At 39.6% G+C, this 22,438-nt stretch overlaps 1 protein-coding gene across 3 annotated transcripts in view; it reads right to left on the bottom strand.

Moving 5' to 3' along the window:
• Positions 1–16,305, bottom strand: part of ZBBX (zinc finger B-box domain containing) — a 48,116-nt gene extending 31,811 nt beyond the window's left edge. For 2 of the 3 annotated variants that reach the window (XM_069792795.1, XM_069792793.1), the window contains exons 1-3: positions 4,069–4,675; positions 3,536–3,839; positions 1,994–2,188 (exon numbers count right to left, since the gene is read on the bottom strand). The gene's annotated coding sequence lies outside the window, so the exon portion shown is untranslated. Of the gene's footprint in view, positions 1–1,993; positions 2,189–3,535; positions 3,840–4,068; positions 4,676–6,479; positions 6,563–16,201 lie in introns of those variants that run through there. The other variant, XM_069792794.1, reaches the window with a different exon arrangement.
• Positions 16,306–22,438: the final 6,133 nt, after the last annotated feature.

The following is a 22,438-nucleotide window of genomic DNA, read 5'->3' as shown; positions in this document are numbered from 1 at the left end:
TGGAGGCTGTGGGGGTGGGCTGTGGGGAGAGACTACTCCGTGCGGCGGGGGGGGGGAGGGCGTTGTGCTCTGCAGGCCCGGGGCAGGGGCGGTCAGGGCTCCTCTGGAGGGACCTGTGAGGCCACGTTCGCATCGAGCTAAATGCAAACCCCACAGGCCAGCACCGGCTCCTGTGAGCTACGTCTCTGGGTTGTCCAAGGGCTGCCCTGCAGGCCCCGTTCCCGCCAGAAGTTTCCACACGTGGCCCAAGAGCTCTGTCGCTGAAGAGGAGCGAAGCCGGGCCCTCGTCACCCCCGGCTCCCTCTGGCTGAAATTTTCCCCTCACTGGCTTTAAAGCTGACCCTCAAAGCCCCTTTGCGTCAAGTAGACTCGGTGCTGCCGCCGCCACAGACGCCATCGACAGCCGTGGGGCCCGCAAGGCGAGAGCGAGGCCCTCCGAAAATCCTGAGAGACCATGACGCCTTCACAGCACTTCTGTCCCCTGACCTCTAAGTTTTCAGGATGTACTTTCTTCACGGTTGTTTTCCCCCATGATAAGCGCAAAGGCTTTTCTACAGCGAAAACAAAAATACGTGGCTGGTGTTTTCACGTTACCGCATGGGGTAACGCTTGTATGAACGGCGTGGTAGGGGATGCCCTGAAAAGCATGGCAATGGGGGAATCGCCTCAAATTGCATTGACTGTCCTCCCATAGCCGCTGAACTAGAGCTGGCTTGGATCCACCTTTCGGTAGATAAACCCAGTTGGTACATGGCTGTGCTACAAAAGGAAGCCGTGTCCTCTACCCAGCACCCATACTGCTTCTGCTGCAAGTCTTCCCATCATGCTTCAACCTTTATTCCCAAAGCCACTGCAAAACATGCCTCTGTTTATCTTTGCGTCTGGGCTCTTCTGTGTTTTCATTTTAACTTACTGTTCAGTCAGAACTTCATCTCTGGAGGAACCAATATACTCTTCCTGCTGATTCAGTGCCATGCTTTAAGCAGTTAAATCTAAATCAACCTAGCTGAGTGCAAGGAGGCTTGGAATAGCTTTTCATACAAGTTATCCCATTATCCACTGCTAATGCTAACCTTTAGTTAGTGCTCAGGACCCAGAGAGCTATAGGGCTTCCTCGTGACATTTAATTTTTCAGAAAAGCTCTATCTATACCCATCCTGTAGGTAAGTGCTGTTGTAGATCTCTGCATCACTTCTTGGCTATTCCAGACCAGGTATTTATGTATCTGCCAATAAGCAATAATTGCCATGCCATTCCCTCAAAGGATACCTAGAGTGCATGGCAAGATAATTTTTTAATCAATCATATTTTTTCAGTTTATTTGCTTCGAGTCTAGCCCTTCCAATTTTGGTGGCTAGACCATCATTTATAATTGATGTTCCTTTAGGGGAAAAAACAGTCTTTACAGAAAAGCTGGCATTTCAGGAAAAAGCACTCTGTTTAACATCCAAGCCAAGCATTAATAAGTGCAAACTATTATCTGTTTGAAATTTATGCACTCTAAGCTGTATTTCACTTGGAAAATTTGCATTTGTCCCATATGTATTCAAGCTAGGAGGCACAAAATAACTTACACTGGCTTTCTTGACTATATAATCTGTCTGGCAGTAATTTTCCTTCATCATCCTGGTTACAGTACAGTTTTCAAGATTTTACCCTGACAGGCAATTTTTGTGTTGAGAGCCTGTGGAAGCACATATGGATTTTCTGATCTTGAGAAGGAACTGTAGTTTGCATAATGTCTATCAATTTCAAAACATGTCCTAATGCTCTCTTCTTTGAAACAAATTTGGAGTTGTTTTCTGTTTGACCAAAAATGTTTTGGTGAAAATATAGAAGTTATTATCTGTGTTAACAAAATAATTCCAAACACCATGCAAACTGGAGCCAGCTTAGGCTCTCTTACCTAGCAGTAAATGAGTACTTCAGAATAAAAAGTGACATCGGCATCAGGAAAAAATTTACTTTCAGAAGATGGTTACATAAACCTCACCTTTAAAAGTGACCGGTAGCTGAATACAGAGGAGGCTATACCATCCTAAACCCCGGTGTCTGCATCTTTCTGTCCTGTCTTTGTTGTGACACAGCAGAGCAGTGTGCACGGTGTAACTGTGCCATTAGCAACAGCCCATGTGTATTCTGGACCTTATCTGGACCACTGTTTTGTAGCATTTAAACATGTTCTTTCCTGTAGGAAAACCATGTTGTTAGTAGCCATGTAAATACAGTTCTTCATATCACATATTCTACAATAATGCCTTACTGAAAGGCATTGTACATGGGATACTTACCTGTTATCTTTAAAGAATGTAAAAGTAATACTTTATTCTAGATAAATTATGTCCCAGTCATTGTTACAATACTGAAGACTACTTTTAATTACAAAGTTGCTGCTAGGGAAAAAGCAAGACTTTCCTTTTAGTTTATATGTAAGATAATTTTCGGCAGAAAAATTGGCATTCAGCTTCCAAAACTCAAATGATTCATACTGACTTTGTGAGCTTTGGATCAAGTACTTTAGCTGGAAGAGTATCAAGAGCCTGTTTTGTATGAGGTTTGGACCACTAGATTTACATACATGGGAGATGAAGTAATGCAGAATTTGATGCTGGCATTCTATACGTCACCATAGTTATAATCAGATTATTTAAGTTTCAGCCATTTTATATGTCTTCTCTGGTGTTCAGCTCTATTTTTTGTTTCATTTACTTAGGTCTGATTTTCATAATCAAACACCATTTCATATTTTGGCAATCAACTTTCACAAATGTAGATGACACAAAATAAAGGAGTGCATGCCTAATTTCTCCCAGCATCACTTTTCTTGAAAGTAAATGTAAAGTTTATAAGAAAAAAAAACCAACTGAAATTAAACTAAGGGAAAAAAACAACTGAAATACAACTAAAATCCATCTGGTGGAGTTGTGCTATAAGTTATAAACCTTCTGTGTTTCTTAAGGCTATTCCTGTTGCCATTACCTACCTTTGTTCTCATAGTGCTCTTGACAACAAGGGAAACCAGATCTGTTAACTTTGTGGGTTTTGTTTATTCAGTCCATATTAAAATATTTTTAAACTGTTTTTGAAACTCTGTATTTAAAGCTACAATTAGAAAGAACACCTGAGCACAGAGGCAAGAACCTTACCAAGACTGACTTTTAGGGGTTTGTACCAACCCACATTCCTACTTTGATTTGCAACCCTTAAATTTGTTTCAAGCTTGAGTTTCAAACAAAATAAAAGGCTGCTTATTCCTATTGTGGAATAATTGGAAGCAGCTTTTACTGCATCCAGACTGATGAACTCTGAAACTCTTAAGAGGTTTTTAAATGGATTTCCTCTTTAACTTTAGGTAAGGTACATAGGACTTAGCCCACTCATTGCCGAGATGAAAGATGCGGTGAAAAAAGATGCATGGGAAAGTCAGAAGGTCTCTTGAGTTCAATACTGGGCAGTTTACAGATAGATGAAGACCAGGTATTTGGGCATTCCTCATCAACTCCCTGCACCGTGTTCCCTGACCACATTTCCGTACCGTAAGGCTGAGCCCTTGAGATAGATGACTGTGATACAATTTGTGGCCCTTGGGCTTGATTTGGTGAATTTTACTTCCATCCAGCCTCCTGCCATTCACAGAGGACGAGCTGCATGCCTGTCCGGAGAGGTGGGCTGTAGGGGTAGGCTGCCAAAGAAGGAGAGAAGGCTTCTCTTCAGAAAAGTCAGCATCCCCGTCCTTCCTGCGTCTGTGGTGGGCTGTAGCACCAGTGTGCCTACAGCAGAGGTCCCGGACCCAAGATCTCAAGCGTTCTGAGGCTGGAGAGCTATGAGTTCCTTTAGTACTGAAAATGAAGAAGGAACAGAAAAGATAATTTGGTTTTTTCTCAAGCTCTCGTTGTTCACTTTCCACAAACATTCATGCAGTTCAAATTCCACTTTCATGCACATTTACCAAAAGCCAGTTTTAAAATCTCATAAACCAGCATTTGCAGGAAATGAACTTCAAATTTGCTCTGGAACAGCTTGTTCTTATGACCAGGCAAGAAATGGAAATAACATCATTTTACTTACCTGACCATGCGCTACTAATACACTTTAAATAAAAGCAGGGTATTTTTAGGCTTCAAGAGGAGACTGCGTTAGTTATTTGTTGTCAATTATTTGCTCCATTTTGTGATACAGCAAGAACCTTGTTTTCCCTCTTCCTCCACCGCTTTTGGCTGCAGATACATATACGGAATGAAAGCTACCAATCCATCAGCTATGAAGCACGTTATACTTTTAGTCACATCAGATCCCATTTAAGATGGTCTGGAGTATTAAAGCTATTTAAATGCAGGCCAACCCCTGGACAGCGTAATCCCCTTTGCTTGATAGGAGAGGGCTGGTTAAATCTGCTGGGCAGACAAAGCCAAGCAGGGTGCACGTTCAAGGAAGACGGCGGTGGAAACATGCCAGTTATCCAAGGAGCTTACTTGACCCTTGTGGTCAGTGAGCTGAAGCTCATGCTCCGTGTCATAAAATACTCCAGCTTTTCAGCCTGTCGTTCAGTAAAAAACCCTAAGATCAAAGTCTCTATTACGTGTTTGGTTTACTGTCAAAACTGTCCTTCACACTTCCCAGAACTCCAGGGCTACATTGTCATGTTCCATCATTTTTTTAGCATTCTTCATAAATAGGGATTTCCTTGCTCAGCCAGAGCTCCTTGTTTGATTAAAAACCTTGGGCTCAACCTTGGGCTCAGCTAAGCACATGCAGAAATGAACTCAAAACTGCACAGAGGAACACGCATCGAAGCATCGGAGTTTGCCTGACAAAAAGAGATATCGTTCACCTTGAAGAGTGGTGTGAAGACTAGGTAATTAATTTGTGCTTACAAACGCCTTGAAGAAAAAACACTAGTGCCTTTATTGGCCCTGCTTCACCCAAAATTCAATCAAAAGTATCAAAAAATGGAGCCAAGCTTCAAGTTTTTTGTGAGATCAGGTGAGTTTCAGGTTTCATTACTAAGTTTCAGGCAGCTCTATAATCTACAGCCTACACATCTGAAAGTAAAGCAGGCTGATATGTACAAAGAAAAGCACTTTGCAGTAATAAATGGAAGGGATTATCTTCAGTGCTTCCAGTGAATACAGCTGCTGGATAGTGTTTTATTTGTTCACTTTGTAAGGATAAAAAAATGAACTTGTCTTAAGCTATTCAGGTTTAAGACAGGCTTTATCTCCCTGGTTGGAAGAAAAGATTAGCACTTATTAGAGCCTAATCTTAATCATATCCATTTATAAATAGGGCTTCAAATTGTCTAAAATATTTAAACATGATGAAATGGAAAGACTTAAGACAGCTGAAGTCTTAAGAGAAAAAAAAAAAATCGAAAACCTGAAGATTTATCTACAAAGATTAAAGTAGCTTTCATGGCAAAGCCCTAAGAAAATAAAAGAAAATAAAAGATCAGAAGAAGGAAAACAGCAGCCTTTGCTAGTGTCTGTACAAGGCAAATTAAGTTATAGATGTACTAAAATGGCTTAAGAAATTATAAAGATTTAACCATTTAGTTGCTTTTTCATAGCCAAAGACAACACAACCGTTTTCCTTTGTGTTATCATTTGTTTGTCAGCGTGTTTAGACAGTCTTCACTTTTCATATGAAAGAGTGTTAAAGCATTCAGGCATATTCAAGTATTAAAAATAGAAATGGCACTTTTTCACAAAGTGTAGGAAAGAGAAAACATAACTTCTTGCTCATATGCAGACATTATAGTGAAGAAGCAAGAGTGACTCGCTGATCAGAGTGAGGCCAGGTGGCAAGCGTTGCCTTGAAGACATTCCACATTTTAGCCCCCTGAAATTTCCACCTCTACCCCAGATCACTCTTCCCTTTTGCTCAAAAGCTTCACCATCAGAACTGAAAACGGTCTCTTATGCCCAAAACTCTGAGGAGCTTGAATATGAAAGGCCTTTTCTTGAAGGCTTTTCAGTAGAGAATTGGCATGAAGAGCAAGATGGCAAGATAAGCGCAGCGATATCCGTTGTCGAGAGGGGTTTGCTATCATGTTTGGTACCAACACTGGCTTTTTCCAGGTGTATGCATCATGAGATGTAGCCATCAAGCCTGAAAATTACCTTGTCAGTACTGTATTCAAACAGATGGACACGATTTTTTTTCTGGGTAGATGGGGAATTGGCAGTTGGCTTTTACAGCAGGATAGGCTGAATTTGGTTTTCTCCTTCTCCTCCCCAGTTACTGATCCATGATAACACATTTTTAAATGCCCAAGGTTACACAGATGTGAGCCTAAACTCACCTTGCATCCATTCTTCTCTTCCTCAGACTCACAGCACTACTCTTCTTACCTGATATCCCAAGTATCTCAATGCTGCTTTTCATACAGCCATTCGTAGGACTGTTGCTGCCTTCCCACGACTTGCCGTTAGTATGGGTCTCATATAGGTCTTTCTTACCTGTTGTAGAGCAGCACTTACCTAAACTGAACTGAGCGGTTGTGCTGCTTGAAGCAGCTAATAACCTTTTCCTTCAAATTTCACAACTGCAAGAGTTCTCCATTCTGGAATGAGAAAAAAACCAGGAATCATTAGTATGTCTTAAGATTATTTTTGTTTACAATAACATGCATGAACTTCCTAGAAAGATTGAAACTAAGAAATCCTCAACTGAACTTTACATATTGACATTCACTTGACATGGTTAGTGAGCGCACCTCAATTTGCAATTTATTTCCGTAATAGCTTTGTAGAGCTTCTTCAAAGACTTGCCAAGGTATTTCTATGTCATCATCAGTATTTTATTCAAAAATTGGATATGAGAAACAGTAAATGGGCAGTTTACACATGAATAATTATTAGCTTTAACAGCAATACCAAATTATTTCCCATAGCCCTAGTAGAAATAGTTCAACTATTTCACATATATAAAAAAAGTGAAAGAATAAGTCACAAAAAGGAATGCAGATCACAGGCAAGTTTTACAGCCAGAATGCCAACATATCCTCTTTTAAAGAACTTTCACTGGAAGTGGTTACTATTATGAGGAAATACTGCTTATTTAGCACATCTGTAGGGGACAGATACTCCTCTAAAGAAGAAGGGGTTTAATTTAATCATTAAAATAATTCCATCCAGCAAAAGTTTGCAGTTTCGATTTTGCTAGGCTTTGCAAGACTGTAGTCTTGCCAACTTTTGCTAGACTTTTACTGTTCATTTGTTCAAGCTCCTATATATTTAAGCAGACTATGTGCAAAATGTGGTAAGGATGGTTTGCTCTGCTTGTATTAAAATCCTTTCGATGCTACAGCACTGCAGTGGCATATTGAAATAAGAGAAATCAAAAGCTCAGATCCTGTTTTTCTGGGCTTGTAGAGATGTCAGCTCGTAGAAGCACATGTCATATTGCTATTACTTCTAACTTGCCAAATAACATTTAACAAGCTGAACAGAAAGCACTGTGATAAACAAACAAATGTTACTGGAGTCACTGACGTTTAAAGAGGTGCTAGGTGGGTCAGAAAAGGTGATGGAACAAAACCGATTTGTGCATCATCAAAATTTTATGTTAAAAAAAGAACTCGCCTGATTCCTCTGTTTAAGTTGCTGGGATACTTTCCATTATAAAAGATCTTTGCAACTTTTCCTGTTCTGCAATTAATTCTTGAATTGTTTACAGCAGGCCTTCAGAATTCAGGAAGTCTAGCGAAATGACTTTTATTAGTTCTGTACAAGTTCGCAAGAGGTAAACTTGAAAAGATTTCTCTCCTCCAACAATTTAATAACAGATATGCTTAGCTCCCTTTAGGCACGTAGATGCTAGAGAGCGGTATCTGTATCTCTGGATAAGCTATCTAAATGCAGTGCACAATGGATGGGAGAGGAAAGCATCTGAGGAAGCTGATCTAAAGCAATGATTGTGCAAATTCTTTCATTCTATGTAAAAATTGCTTTCTTGTTCTCATTTTAAAACTGCAAGTGTAGATATATCCACCTCTAAAATACTCTGCTCCATCTCGCTCTAAAAAAGCGGAAACCTTTGGCTCTCGATCATCTCAAAGAGGTCTCAAATGACCATTTTTGACCTCCCAGCAGACCCTCCTTTCTATAATTAGCAACTTAAATAGAAATATCCTTGTCTCTCCTACTGGCGATTGGTTTTCCCCAGTCTCCTTCAGGCTACATAAGGGTGTAGCTGCTACAATAGAAGGGGGGGCTGCTAGCTACATCTGTGTTAAAATTACAACCTTGGTCATGGCTCCACCAGAATTTAGATGAAGCAATTAGCATGTGTTAGATATTTGGCTATAAACAAAGATGTCTTTATAGTGTAAATTTTGTAGTCTAGTTATTGGATCATTACTGAGAAAAGACAAGACAGAGTATCTGTCAGGAAATTGCTGACAATACCACAAATAAAGAAAAAGGTTCAAGTTATGTCTAAAAAAACTCAACAAATAAACAAGCAAGCACAACACAGCTGTTACATTAAGAACAAAAGAAGGAAAAAAGTGGGGGGGGGGAGAAGCTTCACTGTAGAAGAGCTTCACTGGAGTCCTTTTTTGTCCCCAAAAGCAATAGAAATTAATCGTCTCTGCTGGCGTGCCAGAGTTACAGGCTAAAACATTAGTCCTGCAAGTAAATACAAGTGAAGATCTTGCTGTTAGAAAATTCATGTAAAAATCAGTCCAGCAGAGGAGTAAAATCAGACATTTTCTTCCAATTCCAGAAAGCCGACAAAAGAAAGCATTAGATATCAATTCACAGTGTGCATGAATTAATCAATATGGATTTCAAATACATCTCCGTGATAGTTGTATTAAGATGAACAGACAATTATCGCATGGGAAAAGCAGAAGCTGCTAGAGAAACAGAATTTTTACTCTGAAATTCAAGTTTTCTCATCTTTTTAACACTTAATGAATAAAACCAGTATTTAACTATTAATAATGAGACTGTAACTTCAGAAAATTACATCTCACTATCTTTATATGATTATTCCATATATCTTCCACTTTGTGATCTTTTTCAGCATTCCCCAAAAAAACATGAAGCCTAGGTATTCAAAGGAGAGGAAAATTTACCTAATGCTAATCATTACTGTGAACTTTGGTTTTTCATCAGTTACTAAATGTCCTTGGCATTAGAAAATACCACAGTGAAATATAATGTCACAGAACATTAACAATTCCATTTTCCTTACCAATTAAGATGACCTTACCTGCATTTATTATTTATTTGAACAAGAAAAATCTAAACACATAATGTGTATTATAGTCAAACTACAACTGCACATCTCTCAGTTTGATGTGAAGTTGACTGCTTTTGGGCTACATGTTGGGGCTTATTCAGCGTTTGTTCAGTAGAGAACTACTACTTAAGGTACAATTACTGGTATTACATTCTTCATATAGTTCCTTGCTTTCAAAGAGAGCTACATAGTTCTCTAAATGCCTATCATTATCTGAGACTCTCCATAATTAATTTCTGAAGACACTCCAATAAAAATACCCATTGTGCAATCATCAAAACCAGGAATTTCTCTTCTCTTTATGGCCTCCATTTGCATCTCCTACAAATGATCTGCCATTGATTCAAACTCATCATTTAAGAAGTATCTTAGTTTTCACATCATAAAAAAGTAGAATTTGTTTTCATTAAAGGCATATTGTTGAAAATGGTAGTGTGAAAGTATGTGGGGAATCTCCTGTCTCCCCCTCAGCACCCATTTACTGACTGCCATCATACTGTGCTGTAATAAAGTCCCCAAAATGCTGCCTTATAGCAGTGAAATAAGGAAATGAAGTGTGATTACTATTTCCCAGTTCAGCAGTGCCAAACGCTACTAAGGGACTTGAACAGCCTCTGGATGAAGAACAAGGAAAGTTCGGATGAGGAATTAGGATTCTTTCTGAAAAATATTTCAGTATAACTGCTTGTTTGTTTTAATGCTTAATTTTATTCAGAGACAGTGAAAAATCTTAGCAGAAGGACTGCTGTGAGAAGGAAGAGTAGCTGAAGATCAGTTAAATCTGATATATAAATGGCCCGTTTAAGTGACGATAGATACGCTCAAGAACAGTGGTTTACAACTGACAATGTGCTGGTTACAAATTAAAATTTGATACTGGCAAACTCCGTGATAAAAATAAAGTCAAGTTATCTCCAATTCCCTCTTAGCATCCTCGCTAGATGTAGTAAATCACTTTTTCTGCATGAAAACAAGTTGACAAGCAGCTTAAGGACCAGAAAACTAAAGCAGAAATTAACTTAAAGGCAAAATTAACATTGCCAAGGTGTAATACAAAAGTGGTGCCATTACTGGTGCTGTGCAGTGAAGGACTCTTCCAATTCTTTGCTCCCAGACTGCAATATTCAAAAGTCAAGCAAGGAGAGTTCTTGGTATGTGCAGAGCAGCAGTTCTTGTATCCACTGCGATGGGTGGCAATGGGAGTCCAGGAGGAACTGGATCTTCTGCTTACCAGAACCAATAGAAAAATTCCCATTAAATTATGAGAAGCAAGATGACAGCTTGATACCATGAACATCCTCATAATTTCTTTATGTTAAGCCTTCAATTTTTACATCGTGAAAAACAACAAAAGATAAGGGAAAGAAGTACAATACCAAAAATACATTACTTAACTGAAGGCTTATTTCTACCTCTTCCTCCTGAATTTCGGTAAGCCAGTCTCAAATCAGCTGAACTGTAATACATTTTCTTCTACCACTTCTACAGCTGTACCTTATGCAGAAGTGTTAACCCTAAGCTGGACTCCTCCTCTTTTGTGGCTGTTGCAAAATCTGATAGTTCTCAGGATTGTCAGAAAAATGGCTAGAATAAAGGCAAAAAGTTATGTCCAGTAAATGATGATTAAGGCAATAACTAATAACTGGTATATATGGAAAACCCCATTTATATTAAAATACCAGTTCTCATTCTCTGGGAAAAACGCCGCATTGATACCTCAGTGATGGAGAACTCTCTCTTACTAAAGCTGCTTATGAGCAGCCTCTGTGCTGACGCTGTTTCGCTCTCCCAGGCAGTGGAACTCACCAGAACAAGCCTATCCAGACCAAAGTCTGCACTCAGAATGATTTTTTTACTATTATTATTTGCCCAGAAGAAGAATTGTAACAAAATTTGCAAACATTTCCTATGAAAAAATCGCAACGGTACCAGCCATTATCTTTTAAATAAAATTAAAATCTAAAAGCAGGTACCACATGGAGTCTGTCTACAGAAGTCTGTCACTCCCATCAGAAAAATTTTCTTTGCTTGTGTGATCATAAGTGTTGATACGTGTGAAAATAATTTGTGTTCACAGCAAGAAGTTGTAATACATGGCAGTATGTATCCTTTTGCAGAAGCAGATTATTATTTTTGTGTTAGTAGCACACCATCCTTCAGAGTTTACAACCCCTTGTAGTCCCAGAAAGTTTCCCTGCTAAGAGACAGTAATGGCCAGGTGCCTCGTTAGAAGTCATTTACAAGACAGGGACTTATTGCTTGGCGACTTCCCAATATCACAACTCCTTAAGCTTTAGAAAATACCATTCAGTATAACAGTATTAAGAAATGCTTCTGACGGCTCAGAATCTAAAGAAGATCACTGATGTTTTCGGAGCAGCTTAGCAGCTTTCCTGTCCTTTACAGATTAGCCGTTCATGTGAACAGGCTATGGTGGTGCTGACTTCCAATTCCACTGAGCAAAGTCTCGAATCTGTCACAGATCACAAATTCATTGTAAAACAAACATTTAGGCCATGGGGGAAAGTGGAGAATAACTGGCAAAAAAATGATTCCGCAAAAGCTGTACAGAATTTACCATCTGTTTTGTTTTCTATCCAGGTACTTCTGGGCTCTGAACAAGCTTTTGTGTCTTGGAAATTCACCAGTTTTATAGCCATCTGAAAAAATTCCTTGTTGCTATGGCAATACCATTCTTTCACAATGAATCCTTCTTGAAGGTAGAGGACATTGGCAAGATTAAATGTAAATCTATTTTCTTTTTTTTCGGTGATGTGACAGACAAAAGTGGCTGGAGCAGGGAGGATTCCTCACCCCCAAAACAAACGTTACTGGTATCATCTTCATTTGAACAACATAAAGCATCTGTGTAATAGCGTTGTTAGCCATCCACAAAATACATCCATAATCCCCTGAAACTCATGGTACGGTGCCACCGATGCTGTTTTGTGAATGAGTTGCAATGTTCTGAATGTTGCCTTTACGCCTGGAGGTCTGTTTTAATAGAACAGAAGGTTGAGAGAGATCAATAATGATCTCCCCTCCCAAACAGCCCCTTAGTGCAATCTTTGTAAAGGTGATAGGTAACGAAATTAGATGTCTGTGAAAACTGGCAACATCCTTGTCAGGTTCACACAAAAGAGGATGCCTTGTCATTTTATGGCAAACCACAGCAGGTGGAAGCTACCTACAGATACGGGCAAAGTAACGAAGGCTGAAGAGTGTCTGAAAAGAATGTGATAGCAAAGCTCTCTCTCTTTTTTTCTCCTCCTTTTTTTTTTTCTACCTCTTGGTTTGTTTTTTTTTTTTTTTCATGCACCCTCTGCCTGCATATCAACACACCTCCAGCTAAAAGTACCCCTGACCTGACCCTCAAGGTGAGCAGCACAACAGAAAGACAGACATGGCAACGCTTCATACCCTGCTCCCCGCTCAGAGCCCTCCTATAAATACAAACCGATGGCTACTGAAGCCGCTATCGACCCTGCTTGTGTAGAGTGGAAAATAAAATGAAGCCACCCCTTCAGCATTAAGACCTAATCTATCCTTCTGCAACTCAGACATGTGCAGTGATTTATGACCAAATTAATTCCGCCCCTAAAATGCACTCAACATCACAAACAGGCTCAGGGACTACTCAAAAAAATTAAAAACACAGCTCAGCATAAGCATGGCAAATCTCTCTGTTAACCTTATGAGTTTCTTCAAAGGGTAATACCTAATAAAATGAATTTCAAAACCAAAACATGAAAAAAAGCAATTTAAAGATAGCGTACCAATGAGATCTTTTGGTTCTCTAATAAACTGATGCCAGGAGCTGAAAATATAAAGTGTTTGACCGATTGCTTTTCAGTGTGGGTAGCATGGTAGAGATACAGGTGATTTTTTAAAGTCACTTGTGTGCTTTGGCCATCGTTATTGAAAGTACTCCTATTTTGAAGTCTTCAACTTACTGACTAGGTATTTGATTCCAATTTTTATTTTTGAAGCCTGAATCAACTGCAGTTCCAAAGCATCTCTACTGATGTCACTAGCATTACAACCAAACTGCTTTATGCCAGTCAATCAGTAGTTCGGTTTATTACAGCCTATTTTTTCCCCTCTGAAGTTCCATACTCATCTTACTCTATTCTTCTGATGTTGTCATTTTTACAACCTTTGCAGGATATAAAGTTCATTTAGTGTTGCGGCCACCTACTGTCAGTGCTCTGCTTGTGCCATGTTGTATCAATAGGCAGCCTGGAAAGAGACCTTTCTGCCAGGGACTGACTGCAGGACATTTGGCAGCAGTCAGAGAGATGGTGTTTAATGCAACTTGTCTGTTTAAGTATTTCTAATGGTGGGGGAAACAAATTGTAACAGCTCGTAATCACGTACCCGAATGAACAGACTCACATCATAGACCTTTGGTCTATGAATACATGATAAAAGCCAAGTTATCCCTTGGTAAGTTAATTTTTTTGAGAGTCTGGAAAGGACTCTCGTAGGAAACAGTGGTTCAAAGCGGCATTAAATATGCTGCAGGCTTTTTATTCTAAGTGGAAATCAGTGACTGTACTCGTTAAGATTGTATTAGAATGATAAAAAGTAATTAAAATAGACTTATTGCCTTTCTAAGTTTTGAGATGCAAATACTCCAGCTTTTAAAAACATGAATTCATCTTTTCCAAACAGGTTGCACACATTTAAAAAGTATTATCAAAAACTGTAGAATTTCCTTTTGAAGTATTTTTTTTAATCTTTCACTGTCTGTCGTACTTTTCTGAAACAAAACAGTTAAAATACTCATTAGGCAAGGTTGAGAAGAGAATGGAGGTACAGCCGATTTCTGACACAGGACCAGAATTTGACACCAGAAATCTCTTGTGATAGTATCGAATGTTTCATTCCCCCAGTAATTTTAGCGAGGAGCTCACGGGTGAAGTTTGCACGTGCAGTAACCCTGCGTGTCAGATTGTAACTGCCCATGTGGCCGTAATCCCTTCGTAGAGACCAAGTCCTTGGTTTGAGATGTTTTGGGTAGCTACAGCTTCCCTGGGCAAGCTGGAACAGAACAAATACAGCACGGCGGTGAAGGACTAAGGTCTCCAGCCGTCACTTGCCCAGCCGCGCCGCCAGCGAGGCTGGAGCCGACGGGTGCCCGCAGAGCACCAAATGCACTCGTGCTATGTATGCATCAGGAAATCCTCATCGAAGGAGTTGATTTTGCCTGTATGGAAGCCAACAACAACACTTCTGACTTCCAAGATGTCAGATAAAGCTGTAGGCAACGTATATTTGATTCCAGATGCTTTTTGGTTTGTTTCTTTAACACTGTATTCAACGTAATCAGCGTGTCTCTGAAGGTCAAAGAAAGACGATCGTTTTGACGGGTACCTTTAACATACTTTTAAATGAATCCATTTCTTTTAGAGTTATTTGCTACATTGATTTGTGGTTGTTACCATGTGAACACCACTTTAAAATAATAATCTGCTCCATTTTACGCCAGTGGCAGGGAATCCATACCCTTGTTACACAGCATAGACAACAAGAGATAGGAGATACTCACCATTATCTCAACTCTTGTTTTAAGTGCTTGTCCCTCTAACCCCCACCGCCCCATTTCAAGAACCAGAGCAGCACCAAAAAGGGCAAAGACCCTGACGGAGATGCACGGGCAGCTGCACAGCGCTCAGCATCACAGGGAGGGAGCCAGCCTCCAAGCCAGGGACATCGCAATAACAGTGAAAGCTGAGCTTTGCTATTAAGCACTTGTCAATACAGCACAGTTTGTTGCACTTTTCCCTGTCCGAATGATTGAAGCCAATTAAATTACTGAAACCAAGAGAGTGACTTGTCTTCCAAGTGCTACGCTTGTCTGAGAAAATGAGATAAAACAATACTGACTTTTCTGAAGTTTCATCGCTCGGTGTCTTTAGCTCATATGTAAGGAACTTGTCTACATCTTTCGGGAGCAATATCTCTGACCTGTAACAGGACTTTGTGTGTATCAGCCTTCTAAAGTAAACTTCTGTATCTGAACGGATGCCAGATCTACTCATGCAAAAGTCCATGTAAGTGAAAGTTAAATTCATATTTATGGCTGTCTTACAAGTATCATTTGGCTTAAGGTAACATATTCCTTCAAATGCCCTACTCACAGACACAATGAAAATTGTTTCACGACTAAGAGAGAGTTTCTTCCCTCCTGAGAAACGAGGTCAGTGATTGACTTGTTTCCCTGATATGAGCAGCAAATGCTATATGCATAAATGTTGTATCACGATACCAAGGCAGAACGTTATTTTAATTACTGTGAAATACTCTGTTGCAAGTAGAGAGTGGCTCTCATGGCAAATACGAACCTGGATTTCAATCATGTAGTGCCTCCATCCAGAATTTTGCAGTCAAGATGACTAAAGGTACTGATACAAATCTGACCTTAAGTGACATGAGAAGAATAAGAATTTTTTCACTGAAGCTTGGAAGCCCAAATCTAACTTTCCTTTAGAAATGCTGGTTTCAGATACTGACTTAGAAGTACACTTCAAAAGGATCACCAACACCCACGCACCCTTTTCCTCCATACAAAGAACTGCCACAGCATATTTATTTCTTTTATGGGAATCTTATTTATCACTGGACAAGCACTATACAAAGAAATAGGATATCTCTAATGTGTTAACCTAGAGTATAAACTTCAATCACATTAGGGAGCTGAAGGCAGGGATTTAAAAACCGTCTCACTTCAGCTCTTTTGAGAATCCTGCACCAAACCCATAATTCTGTTTATCACCTGCACTCTCCTAAAGGCATCATCTGAAAAGGAATAAAACCAATGGGACTCTTCCCATTTACTTTAATGGGCTTTGGATCAGTGCCCAAACATGTTAAGTTTCAGAGATAAATACATATTTAATTCAGTCAAGTTTTCCAAAACAGCTTCTGTTGAGATCAATAGCAAACTTACTGGTCTTCTGGGAAAAGAGATGAGGCCCACGCTCACCACTCTGCTGTACTGCTGAAAGCTTAAGCAAAAATAACCTGGATTTAGGCAGCGGTAATACCAAACACAATTTAAAATATTTAACTTTCTTCTGCTAATAGCTGTCACTAACTACTGTTGCGACACTGTCTCATGAGAATAACCATCACTAATACGTTAACTGTTCCCAAAAGCCGTTTAAAGGATTAACACGTACGACTACCTGGAAGACAGCATCACACCTCCCCACTGCTCAGCTTTAAAGTAGGTTTGCCTTCAAAAATAAAGGCTAAAACAAGGACACAGCTAAGCTTATCATGAAAAGCAATTTGATTAATGCACCGGAGCCCACAGCGGGCATGTGCCAGCTTTGGACCGAGAGGCTGCCGTCCTGGACCGAGCAGCGTTAGCTGGGCTGCCGGCTCTGCCTTCGGTAAGAAATTAATGGGGTGGAACAACGTTTTGGTTTAATGGGATGACGAGAACCTTAAGAAATACTCACTTCTATCCCAATTGACCTGTCGTTTTTGTTTACCTAGCGACCACTTTTGAAGCAGAGTTCAGAGCTCTGTGTTTGAAACCGATGTGCTACACGGGGTTCGTGATGATCTTGTCCTGCGTGGCTCCATGAGGAATTGCTTTGTCCTGTGCCCTTTTCCTTTCTGCCCACAGGAAAGGAAATCAGAAGCAACTCCTGTAATCCTCCTTAGTCAGCACAGGGGCTGCAATTCAGCCCAGCCTTTACCCAAGGCACACTGTGCAAATGCAAAAAAAATTCCTCAATCTATCACTAGCTGAACAGGCGTACGTGAACAAAACAGCTGTAGCCTAAAAGCAGTCTAGTCTAAACCAGAGAAATATTGTGACATTAAAAGCTCTGGAAATATATGGTAGAACATCTAGAAAGCTTTTAATCTGGATGAGTTTGAGATAAGGCTATTGTCACTTACAGGAGTGGTCACAAGCACGTTGCAACTCAGTAATGTATTATCCAGTCTGCGTGTGCTGTATCTATACCAAAAACATTATTTGTGGCCGTTTTACAAACATTCTTTGTCACTCTGCGTATTTTAAATTCGAGCTTGCTCAAGTCTTAAAGGAAGAGAACGCCATAAATAATGTTTTAGAAACTTCTGAGATTGACCAAAAAAGCTTTTCTCTAAGCAAAGGTGACACTAATTTAAAGTCCAATATACTGCCGTCTCCTAGGGCTAGAAGCAGGTGTTGTGGGAGGGCAGGAATCTTCTTTGTTCAAGAGTATAGAGATTTAATTTCAAGCCCCAAGGACTGAAATAATCAAGCCTAAGTCACTGGTACAAGCAAAGCTGTCGCCCATTTGCACCTCAGACCTGCATTGCTCTGATCTGGGGCAGATGTGCAACAATTGCTTTCCATTTCTGGGAGGCAGGAAAGGGCATCGCTACAGCAGATCAATTTTTAAAAATTGGCCTCTGCTTGAAACTCCTCAGGTTTGAAATTATGTTTAACTGATATGAAGAAGAAAATGTTTTGTGCGAGCATCAGGCAGTCAAAAGGGAAAGTACCCTCTGCTCCCACTGTGCTGGCGGATACGTCTTTCTGTCACCCTCCGTAATAATCATCTCTCTGCCTTTTCACACCCTCTAACCGCGCAGCCGTCAGCCAAAGCCAATCTGCCTCTACCCTGCAGTTAAGACCCTCCTGTTGATCCTTGCCATACCATTTACAAACCTACCTACATACTCACGTGTAAGAACTGCTTGTTTCATTTCGCTATGCCATTTCTTTATTTTAATTATCTAACTTATAATTAGAGTTTCTCAGAGCAAGGATAATTTTTCACTGCTTAGAAAGCAACATGCATCTAGTATGTGTGTAATTGAGGTCCTAAAGTCATTAAGGCAATAATACAGGACAACTGTAAAAAAATTATTAGAGAAAACACAGACAGAAAAGAGGGGATAGAGATCTTGGGGGGGGGGGGGGGGGGAGACAAAACCAAAACCAACAAAAATTTAAAGTTCTATTCTTCAAGCCTTTGGCTTAATTACTTAACTCTCCTCAGCTTGCTTTACTTCACAAAAGTTGTCCACTGATTCTTATATCCATGCCACTAAGTGCTAAAACAGCTCTGAATTAATGAATGCATATCTGATGTTACCCATTATCGTGTTACTATGTAACTATGTTCTTGTAGGAGTAAGTTTTAAAATTTACATGATACTGGAAAAAACAAGTTTTGACCTTGTAAACAACTATGCACTTGAGATTTATTTCTTTAAAAGCATACGTAAACCTGAATAGTTCTACTGAATTCAGCGTGACTGACGTCTCGAATCTTTGCAGGATTTGGTCTGGAAAATTACACATGCAAATTATTCCACAACAAGATATTTTGCAGGTTGACTTAAACTTGAGAATGAGCCAAAATGCTAACATTATTTCAGTACAATATGTAAATTGGTTTGAATAAAGCCCGTTCAATAGCGAGAAAATATTTTCCAGTAGAAATGATAAGACAAACACTCAACCATATACTGCAGAGAGCAGTATTTTCTGAGCAGAAACTGCATCTGAGGATGGAAACCAGCTTGTTGTTTTCTTCCTATAATCTGACCTTGCTCCTTAATGAATAGCAAAACTCCCGGCAGAGAAAGAATTAGGGCTTGAGTTTTTAGAAAAAGTACCTCTTAAAACATTTCTGTCAGTTTAGGCAAGCACTTGAATAGTCAATTACTTTCCCCAAATTTATCCAGAACAGGTATTAAGCTGGAAAATGTAGGAAATGAGGTTGTCTACAGAGATTTCTTGCCCTTCAGATTCAAAAAGGAGATTAGAGTAAAGCCATGTCAGAATAGTGGGGTTTGTTTTTTTTCATATCCAAAGAAACACAAAATATTTTTTTCATTTTTTAGTCCAAGGGAAAAAGAGCCATGATTGCCATGATTAATGTTTTGACACCACCTGATCCAATCAAGCATCCAGCTCTCCTGCTAATTGTCATTTGCATTTGGCTTCACAGATGCAAAGGAATGTCTGATAGAAGTGCGAGATCAAGTTTGGGGTCAGTACTTATTTAATCTGAATTAATGACTATCAAACCTTGGGGACAGCACATGCTTAGCAAGAAAATCCCTGCAAACATCAGATTCTTCTCTGGCCTCACACTTGCATTGCTCTTTTTAGGGTTAGAACAGAAAACTTGTACAGAAAACCTTAAATTTGGAAGAGGGTAAATAACTAACAAATAACTTCACTGGACCCAAACTATTTGGTTTACACCAGATCTGGATTTGATCGCTCTCAGTTTTAAAACACTCCAAGAACATCCAAATGCCTAGAAACTTCAACTGGATGTCAGTGAGAGAAATGATTCAAAACAGACAAAAAAACCCCATAAAAATAACCTCATTGATTTCAGTTACTTCGATGAAAAACACAGGACAAGCTAGAGAGATGGGATCCTAGTTAAGACGTAAGAGCTGTATATGGATGAGATCCCAAGTAATGGCTGAAAATGTTGCCTCTAAGAAAAAAGGGAGTGCACTGTAAAAACTAATAGCATGTAGCAAAGGCAGTTTCACTCTGTATATAGCATTCTTTATACACACCTTCCTTTGTAAGAGGAGGTTTATTTTTCTTCCAGCTTTGCTTGCTTCTTATTTCTTTTTAGCTTGCCTTCACTGCACACTCACTCACAGAGTTGCCTTGCTTTTTGTTCATGATCATTAATTTCTTTTGGGAACAGGCTCTTCTCATCAAATACAGCTTTCAAGGCTACAAAACAGGAGTGAATTCCACATCAAAATCAGTTATACATTTGGTGGGGTACACTGAAAATCAGGCTGCTGGAAGAGGAAGGAAAAAAATAAAAGAGGCAGACCTCAAGCACTATACTTCACAGAGAACAACACTGAATTTTCTGCTTCCAGTTTTGCTGACAAGTTCAGCTTTTTGGTAATTTTTCTCCCAGTGAGGGAACCGAGGCTTGTTCAGTCCTGAGGACCACGCTGTGTTCGTCTCTCCCTTGCAACCTTTGAGTTCCCTGGCCAGGTCTAACAAATCTGATGGAAGAGTAAAGATCTCAGAGAACTTAATTCCTACAAAACAGGAAAACAGAAGGACTGGATGGAGGAGAAAAAGCCTTTTCCTTGGAGAAGTGCAGCAAGGTAACTTAGGTGCCTATCAAAGAGCAGGGGAGAACAGCCCTTCTTTGGAGATGCCTCCGTTCCTGGGAAATCCTCAGCCAGAGCCAGCATTTTGTTGGGTACTGAAGTCAAACCCAGTAAATCTCAAGGGCCTCCCTCCCTGTACGTGCTGCCCATACCAAAACCCTTTCAGTGTCCAGCAGAACTTTGCTTTTTACTTTTTGAGGGAGGCAGTTAATCCCCTGCTTGACTCCAGGAGACTAGGCTGGCTTTTTTTTTTTTTCCCCCCCTTCTCCAAATCTCAGTTCTTTTAGTTTATTGTAACTTCTATCCTGCCATTAAGGACTCAAAAAAAAAAATCAAATTATCCTCTATTGAAACAAGAACATTAAAACTGTCCACTGAATGTCTGCATGACTGAGCAGGTTTACCCTGCAACCATTTATTTACATGTACACAGCAGGCTGATCTTCAGGGATTCCTCCAGTCCCAGACTAAGGACAAGATTCTTTCTTCTCATGTGCAAATATCCCTCCCGCTAAAGTCAGACTAGTTCATGAATAAGAATTAAATGATATTCACTGAGCTGTTACTATGACACCTGATAGTATCTCATTTGAGCAGTGTAGGCTGGAAGTCCATACTACTGCCTTTGGGAAAGAGGCCTGAGGAATTGTTAAGAATTTCATACACTCGTATATTGTTAACAAGATGATGAGCATTAGCTCATCAGAACATGGATGAGCTGCAGAGATCAAAATTGCTGAAACCATTTAAGCTGAAAGTTCAGTTGCATTTAACAAGCTATGAATCCAGTAGGCGAAGACTGAATTTTATTCCCAAGTGATTGTTAACACTGTAGAGACCATAAAAAAAAAATAATATCAAAGGTACACAATATTCACTGAGCCCTGCTCATTACTGCTTAAGTAGGAAATGATACCATTAGTGCAGAGGAGGAAACCAAGAAGCAAAAAATTCAAGACAGGTTTTTATCCAAACTGTGGAATCTCACTTTACAGCTAAAATTGCAGATACTTAGCTCTTGGGAAAGCTACAGGAGTTTGTCTACTGATTTCAGTAAGCTTAGGATGAAACTTGCAATATTTTAAAGAATTAGAACTTTAAAGATGTAAACTGCATTTCTGGCTTCACTTAAAAGGTACATTAAACTGAAAAAAAAAAGCTAATTAATACATTATTGGGGCTTAATACTTAATTTCAGATACAAGAAAGCAATTTAAACACACTGAAACGTGAACAGTTTTGACTAGGACTTGTTAAAGTTAGCTGCAAAAATAATCTGATACAAATTTACTGATACCCAGATCCACAAGGCAGTAGAGTGCTGCTCTTGGCTTTAATGAGAGATGGTTCAAAGTCTCAAACAACAAATCAGTTTGCGGTGCCTATGTCTGCAGCACAGCCGTTGCAGGAAAAAAATCTCAATAATCAGTGTGCGCTTGAGGCAGGACTGTGTCCACAATACAATAAAAATACTCAGTGGCACAAACTGGACCGATGTGAGAGAGATTTGTATTAACAATCCAGCTGTTTCCTCTCTATATAGTGGTTACTGAGAAGCCAAGTCCACTTAGCAATAAAATACAGATTTACTAACAGCTGTGCTTATTTAGTTTGATAACAGTGATATTCACACATAGCAATTTATGCTCCATTCAAGTTTTGCTTTTAAAATTGCACTGCCCACCTATTCTTATGGCATTATTGCTCATTTATCTCTCATTTTGAGCAACTCACAGTAATGTGGAAGTGCAAGACTTATTCTTCTTTTCCTTGACAAGGATGACTTTTGGATAGTTAAAGCTAAAATAGTGGGAAAGTTCTGAAATGCTGGAATCGTCTATATTAAAAGCACAATATTTTACACCTTGCCTTTCACAGGAAAAGCAGAGAGAGGTGGGGAGGGACGTGGAGCAAGAAAGACACTGCTAATGAAATCCTTATGGCGAAATAATATCTCTTGGTCAGACGAAAACAGGCACTTGATTAAAAAAATAAAAGCTCACATGACAATTAATTCAGCTTCAAAGTATTTCATTTAAAGACTGCACATTTGGCCTTGCTGAGTCAG

Source organism: Haliaeetus albicilla, chromosome 9 (genome assembly GCF_947461875.1).
Source record: "Haliaeetus albicilla chromosome 9, bHalAlb1.1, whole genome shotgun sequence".
NCBI classification, from domain to species: domain Eukaryota; kingdom Metazoa; phylum Chordata; class Aves; order Accipitriformes; family Accipitridae; genus Haliaeetus; species Haliaeetus albicilla.
This window is presented reverse-complemented; position numbering and strand designations above follow the sequence as displayed.